Source organism: Gymnoscopelus microlampas (genome assembly GCF_963454915.1).
Source record: "Gymnoscopelus microlampas genome assembly, chromosome: 2".
Taxonomy (NCBI): Eukaryota; Metazoa; Chordata; class Actinopteri; order Myctophiformes; family Myctophidae; genus Gymnoscopelus; species Gymnoscopelus microlampas.
This window is the reverse complement of record NC_139939.1, coordinates 49,329,415-49,336,914: the sequence shown is the minus strand read 5'-3', so window position 1 is coordinate 49,336,914 and position 7,500 is coordinate 49,329,415. Positions and strand designations below refer to the sequence as shown.

The following is a 7,500-nucleotide window of genomic DNA, read 5'->3' as shown; positions in this document are numbered from 1 at the left end:
TGTGTGTGTGTGTGTGTGTGTGTGTGTGTGTGTGTGTGTGTGTGTGTGTTTTGAACACGTCTGTCTGCGTGTTGTTGTTGATTCCAGCTCTCTAGATCCCTTGCAGCAATGTCATCAAAACTCAAGCGTTTCATTCTGGTAGACAAGGAGACAAGCGTCCTTGATCCAAACACATAAAGATGGATGGCGTCAGTTACTGGAGGAAAAGAAACATAGCTCTTATCTCCAAATCGATGTTTTCTTCCATGATATTTGGAAAGGTATAATCAAATGGGTCTAATAGATGATTGTGATTCTTATAGAAATCACTAAAAACGAATGGCTCAATGAACATCAACCTGATAAAGCAAGCACAGGAATTCATCTTCTTTTCCTCACTCTTCTTTGTAAACTCGCTCGTCCTTGACGCTATAGGCTCACGTTATTTGTGACATCACGCAAAACCGGTCTATACACAGAGAGCTTTATGTATCCGCCTGTGTCAATGTATCAATGTATCTCTCTGCCTGCCTGCCTGCCTACCTGTCATTCGGGTTTATGGATATGTCTGTCTGTCTGTCTGTCTCTCTGTCTGTTTGCCTGTGTTTCCTGGCCCTGTTTGAACTCATTTGTCCCTCTCAGGCACCCATCCTCCACCCACCCTGTCCCTGGTGCTCTCTCTCTCTCTCAGACAGGTTGGCAACCTGCAAAGAGCGCGTCTTTGTGTTTGAGTCGTGCCAGGACATAAAGCGCGGCCGGGCGCTCACTCGCACCCGCGGCAACAAGCTGCCGACCTCGGGAAAGGTCGTAGGTAACATGACCTTGAATATGGCACCCCCCGTCCCCTCGATTGGCTGTGATCTAACCCTAACCCGAGGAGAAACGGATGGATGGGTCCTGTTTTAGGTTTATGTGTGCGTGTAGCGACAGGTGTTACATCCATTCTCTTCCCTCTGGGAAACAAAGGGGGCAACAAGGGTTACCCCTTTAAACAAAAAAGACAACAAATTTGACCTCCACTTGCCATTGCAGGGAAGAATTTGTTGCGTCTCGTCGTCAGCTAAGAGCTCTTGTACAAATCTGTCATCAAGCACAGACCGGGAGTCAGATTTCCCTTTGCCTTTTTTTTTTCTGTCACAACCACTTAAAGGGAAATGACAAAACAAAAGGGCAACGACCTCCTTGTACCATGTTGGCTAGCTGCTAGCTGACATGACTTCAGTGAGAGTAGAGCTGTCTACTGACGACAGACAGCTCTCTACTCTGATACTAATATCGTAATGAAAAGATGAATGATATGAGAGGGTTGTGAGAGGATTCCACCCATCATTCCTCCGCCCCAAGAGGACATTCACTCTTATTTTTGTTGCGTTCTTTTTTTCTGTCGGTGCTTAAATGTTACCGCACTGATATTACACGTTTCAAAGTGCTATTTCAGTGTTTGGGTTTAGGACCGAGAGGTAAAACTTAGTGGTGAGAGTTAAGTTTAGGGGTTTGGGAATGAATGCAAAGCCTTCACAAGTATGGTGAGACGAAGCTGTACGTTCTGCATGCCTCTGCTGTCCGGCAGGAACCAGCGAACTCCAAAATGATCATTTTTCAGGAAATGAAAAAAAAGTTAGGAGATATTGTTCATCATTGATAAGAACAGCTGAATGGACCTCCAAGCTCACAATGAGGTTGTAGGTCAAAAGGGAGTGGAGCCTGGAGTCAGCAAAACCAGCTAACTCAGGTGGAGTTAGCTGGTTTAGCAGAAAGTTTGAGGATCCAATGGAGTTAGCTGGTTCTGTCAGAAGCGCTTTTTAATGCTTTTCATTGGCTCAATATTTTTTTTACCAACACAGACTTAAAGCGTGTTCAATGGCCCTGATTTATGGAAAAAAAATGCAAAAGGGTCAAAATGGAGTTAGCTGGTTTCTGCCGGACAGCAACGTTGTGTATTTATGATGGTGTCTGATATGGTATTACAGAGTTATGACGGGCTCAGTGTCGCTCCTAGCACACACTAACAAGATTTACACTGTGATCACGGTAGACAAATTAGTGGCTTTGTTCAGGTCAAAGACACACACTTGTAGTGTGTGGGAGGCCAAAGGGACCTCCCTAATGTAACTGGATGTTGGCCAAAAGACTTCTATCCCTGCAAACTACTGGCATCTACAGCTGAAGCACACACACACACACACACACACACACACACACACACACACACACACACACACACACACACGTGTCAGACCAAAGAGAGATGACAGAGAACAGAAACTGAGAGATGCTGAAGAGAGAAAGAGAGGGAGAGAGAGAGAGAGGGGGGGATTGGATTTAGAGTTTTCATTAAAAGCAGATCTACTTTGATTCTGGAGGTGAACTGAGGCGTCTGTCTAATCTCACCTCTCACACATACACACAGACTCATTTTCACACCAGTCTTTGTCCGCCCCCCTCTCATCCGTCTCGACGGTTCACCAGAAACACGGATTGCAGATTAGATCTCAGAAACAAACAATTCATTCATCTCAGGTGAGACGATAATGAACATAAAAGTAGCCGACCCGCACAAACACATTTTCTGGGCCACTTCCTTCCAGTGGTGGAAAGTATCTAAGTACATTTACTTAAGTACTGTACTTAAGTACAATTTTGAGGTATTTGTACTTTACTTGAGTATTTCCAATACTTTTACTTCTACTCCACTACATCTCAGAGGCAAATATTGTACTTTTACTCCACTACAATTACTTGAAAACTTTAGTTACTACTTACTTTTCAGATATAAACTATGATATAATGAAACCTACAGTAACCACTTTAGCTTTATTTTATACATAGGCTATTTGAAAATAGCAGATCTACAAGCTCACAACGCGTTGCGATGCGACGCGTTGTGAGCTTGTAGAGTGGCTATTTTCAAATATTTAGTACTTTTACTTGTGGTACTTTAAGTACATTTTGATGCCAACACTTTTGTACTTTTACTCAAGTACAATTTTTATTCTGGACTTTTACTTGTAACAGAGTATTTTTATATTGCAGTATTAGTACTTTTACTTAAGTAAAGAATTTGAGTACTTTTTCCACCACTGCAGGTGAGATGATAAAGAACATAAAAGTAGCTGAACCGCACAGACACATTTTCTGGGCCACTTCCTTCCTGGCCTGGGATTAAAATCGCCACCAGCACACCACAATCGAGGAGTGGCGGGAGGATGTCTTTCCCAGGTGTTTTGCCCAGGCGGACAGGGTTTTGAGGTTAGGTTTAGGCATTATGTCTGTGAGGTTAGGGTTAGAGTTAAGGTTAGGGTTAGGCATAGTGTTTGTGAGGTTAGGATTAGGGTTTAAGCGCAATCAAGGCGAAACACCAAGTGTTACGGCCACTTCACTTGGCTCGAACACCAGTGACCATAACATAATAATAGGACAAAAGTCAGGTCTCAATTGCAATGAAATTTATTTTATATTCAGAAATAAACATGTGCAATGGGTTCATGTGAGCAACCAGGTCACTAAATATACCAGGAGGGTAGAGGTATAAAACATTAACCAAAACAAAGACCTAAATAAATGTCCTAACCAAACAAAAGTAGTAATGGGCTGGCCAAACTAAAAAGTGGGGAGTCTGGTGAGCCAGGCAATATGTGCCCGTCGTCTCACCAGACTCCCATAGACTACCAAAACATACAATAAGCTAAACTAACCAGAAAATCATAACAAACAATACTTACAACCAGCCCATTGGAACTGAAATTAAGAACTACAACTAAACAAATGCAAGAGAACAACTCTGCTGTTGTGCTCTGCTGGGGTGCTGGGGAGATAATGTGAGCTGGCAACAGCTCCTATTATAGCCTACGCCCTAATCACATATGAAGCACAGCTGGGAAAAGGGAGGGGCAGCCAGAGCACTCCCAGGTGAGTGACAGGTGTCTAGCCAGTCTAGTGCAGCAAAGCCAGCAAGGCAGGGTAGACACTACAGTACAAATAAGCATTAGTGAACACATAAACAAAGAAAGACTATAAACTGAGGAGTGAATATGTGCTAGCACATAACACCCCCACCCTAAGTTATTGAATGGTGGGTTCTGACTCCGGCAACACTGCACACCAGTGCCAGAAACCCATCATTCAAGAACACTCTTATACTAAACATAAGACAGAAATCTGCTACAAAAAAAAAATCCACAACAAAAATATGAATTTCAAAATTATACTTCTACCAACACATTCATCGTTTGTTTCGTTTCTGTTTCACATCCTATGTACCAAAAACAAAACAGCATTGTAGAGTTAGTATAAATGTGTGAACACGCTCCAGTGTATCTCCACTTCAGGCTGATAACGCACACAACTAACCATGATATCCAACTGCCTTACCACCTGGGTCGAACACCCGTGACCTTACGTTGGACTCCTGGTCCTCCTGAATTACTGGCAAGCCAAATGCTGGAAAAGAACGAGTGAGAACCCTAACAATTACTTTCGCTGTAATTTGGACCCCCGCAAATTGCTCCCCCACCGGAATTGGAAACAAAAGGGCAGAAGCAATTGGTTGGTTTGGTTTCCCAACCACTTGGCATATGTTTGCCATATTCAGAATGTCATACCTATACCGACGTGGTACTACAATTTGCCTATCCAGGCTCCAGTCATCCTGACCAGATGCCTTGAGTGGATAACATTTACGCAAAAGCAGGTTTTCACTTAGAAAGTCCCCCTTTGACATAGACTCCATCTCCTCAGTAACAGCACTGTCAAGCAGCTCTGCCACCTCCACATCGTTCCTCTGCTCTGCAATGAGCTTCTCTCTAGACAGGGCCACGTCTCCTGACTCACCGGACAGGGACACCTTTGTCTCACATGGGGCACTGACCTGCTGCGACTCCACTGAAACCACGTCGGTCCCACCCACAACAGCACCATCAGTCCCACCCTCATCCCGCTCTACCATAAAACTGTCACTCAAGTCAATTTCACCATTATGGCTTGCCAGCTTTTCAGCTAAAGAACGGGTGACAACACAGGAGGCAAAAACAGTTGGAACAGACATGTGTACATCAGATTGAACATTTTCGCTCACATTACCATCACTAGCTTGAGGAGGTGCCTGACCAAGCTCCATTTCACGCAGGCGGATGGCCTTCTTTGTCTCCTCCCTAATCTGTACCATCTCAAGATTAGCATTCACTTTTAGCCCTTCCAACTCGATACGCTTCATTCCCAGCTCTATCTCCTTCAGCCGAACAAGATTCTCCACAGACAGTTCGACCACATAGTTAGATGATTCTGGACGGGAAGGACCAGGAAGCACCCCCTTATCACTCAAGCCCACCCACACCATCTGTTTGAGTATGGGCTTTTTCTCTAGTACATTTACCGTGATTTTATAGTGATCTACGATTGACCTCAAATGCTCTTTGGTACAATGACTGAAAGCTTCTAGGGTAGGTTCCCTCACAAACTCCTCAAGTTTAAACCATGGGACTTCATAATCCAAAACAAAATAAATACCCAGCCTCAACAACACAGCCAACCTACAACCCAAATTAAGGTTCCAACAAAAAGGTTACTGCAAATTTAAGAACTTGCCCACTAGGTTACCCCCCCACACCAAAACAGTCAACCTTAACATTCAAGTAGGCACTTGGCAAAAACAACAAAAGCCATGCCACTCCACAGGTAACTGCACACACTCACAGGGTGAGTGTGTGCACATAAGTGTTTGCACAAGCCCCCAAGTTACATTATGGGATCCCTAAATTATGTTTGTGAACCAAATGAATTTTGTGACGAGCCCCCAATTAACTCACCTAATGGGGAGTTATTGGCATTATGTTTGTGAACCAAATGAATTTTGTGACGAGCCCCCAATTAAATCCCGGACGAGCCCCCAATTATGTTACGGCCACTACACTTGGCTCGAACACCAGTGACCATAACATAAGACAAAAGTCAGGTCTCAATTGCAACGAAATTATTTTATATTCAGAAATAAACATGTGCAATGGGTTCATGTGAGCAACCAGGTCACTAAATATACCAGGATGGTAGAGGTAGAAGCTGGCAATAAAGGTATAAAACATTAACCAAAACAAAGACCTAAATAAATGTCCTAACCAAACAAAAGTAGTAATGGGCTGGCCAAAAAGTGGGGAGTCTGGTGAGCCAGGCAATATGTGCCTGTCGTCTCACCAGACTCCCATAAACTACCAAAACATACAATAAGCTAAACTAACCAGAAACAAACAATACTTACAACCAGCCCATTGGAACTGAAATTAAGAACTACAACTAAACAAATGCAAGATAACAACTCTGCTGTTGTGCTCTGCTGGGGTGCTGGGGAGATAATGTGAGCAGGCAACAGCTCCTCTTATAGCCTACGCCCTAATCACATATGAAGCACAGCTGGGAAAAGGGAGGGGCAGCCAGAGCACTCCCAAGTGAGTGACAGGTGTCTAGCCAGTCCAGTGCAGCAAAGCCAGCAAGGCAGGGTAGACACTACAGTACACACAGGACAAATAAGCATTAGTGAACACATAAACAAAGAAAGACTATAAACTGAGGAGTGAATATGTGCTAGCACATAACACCAAGGACAGAGGGATGTGTTGAGTGTGTGTGTGTGTGTGTGTGTGTGTGTGTGTGTGTGTGTGTGTGTGTGTGTGTGTGTGTGTGTGTGTGTGCGGGTGCGGGTGCGTGAGTGAGTGAGAGAGAGAGAGAGAGAGAGAGAGAGAGAGATTTTCTGGCCAGAGCAAACAACAGCTGATCAGTGGACAGCTGTTACGGTCAGAGAGGGGGAGGACAGAGGCTCTGACCATAAAGTAGCCACAACCATAAGCTACTGTGTGTCGTATAAACACAACAAACATGGTTGAATAGCAACCTCTGTACTCTTCCAAACGCCTTTTAACTCACTTCTTGACTCACCCATTAACTCAGCCTGTTAACTAATGTTAACTCATCCATTAACTCACCCTGTAACTCACCCGCCAACCAGGGTTGTCACAATCATGACATTGTATTCATTGTCAACATGGAAACGGTTATGACGATTATGCAAAAAAAAAAAATGCGATTAGTTGCTTATGTAATAATTGTGATGGGCCTACCGTTAACTGGCTCATTCAATTACCTGTGACATCACTCGTTAACTCACACTGTTTCCCAACCTGCGTTCCGGGCCCCCCTTGAGGAGCGACAAAGATCACAGGGGCCGTGAGGTTGTGTCTGTCTGGAGATAGTCCAACATTTTAAACGTGTGGGGGGGGTCTCAACTTTGTCAGATGTAAGAAGGGGGGTTCCAAGGAAAAAAGGTTGGGAACCACTGCCTTTAACTAACCCGTTTTTTTTGTCCTGCTTCCGGTTCAGCCAGTCTGCCATTCTCACTGAAGTATGGGAACAGACAGTCTTACTATTTTGCTCTCCCTTACTCGATCAATGTAATCCTGCTTTTTGAAGGGTGAGGGGGGGGGGTCTGCTCTAGATATAGATGTTAGTGTGATAGAGAGAGTTCTCATTTAACTC

General features: G+C 44.1%; 1 protein-coding gene across 1 annotated transcript in view; it reads left to right on the top strand.

The window, feature by feature from the left end:
* tll1 (tolloid-like 1) overlaps positions 1 to 7,500 on the top strand; it is a 59,529-nt gene that overhangs the window by 40,394 nt on the left and 11,635 nt on the right. The window lies entirely within an intron of this gene.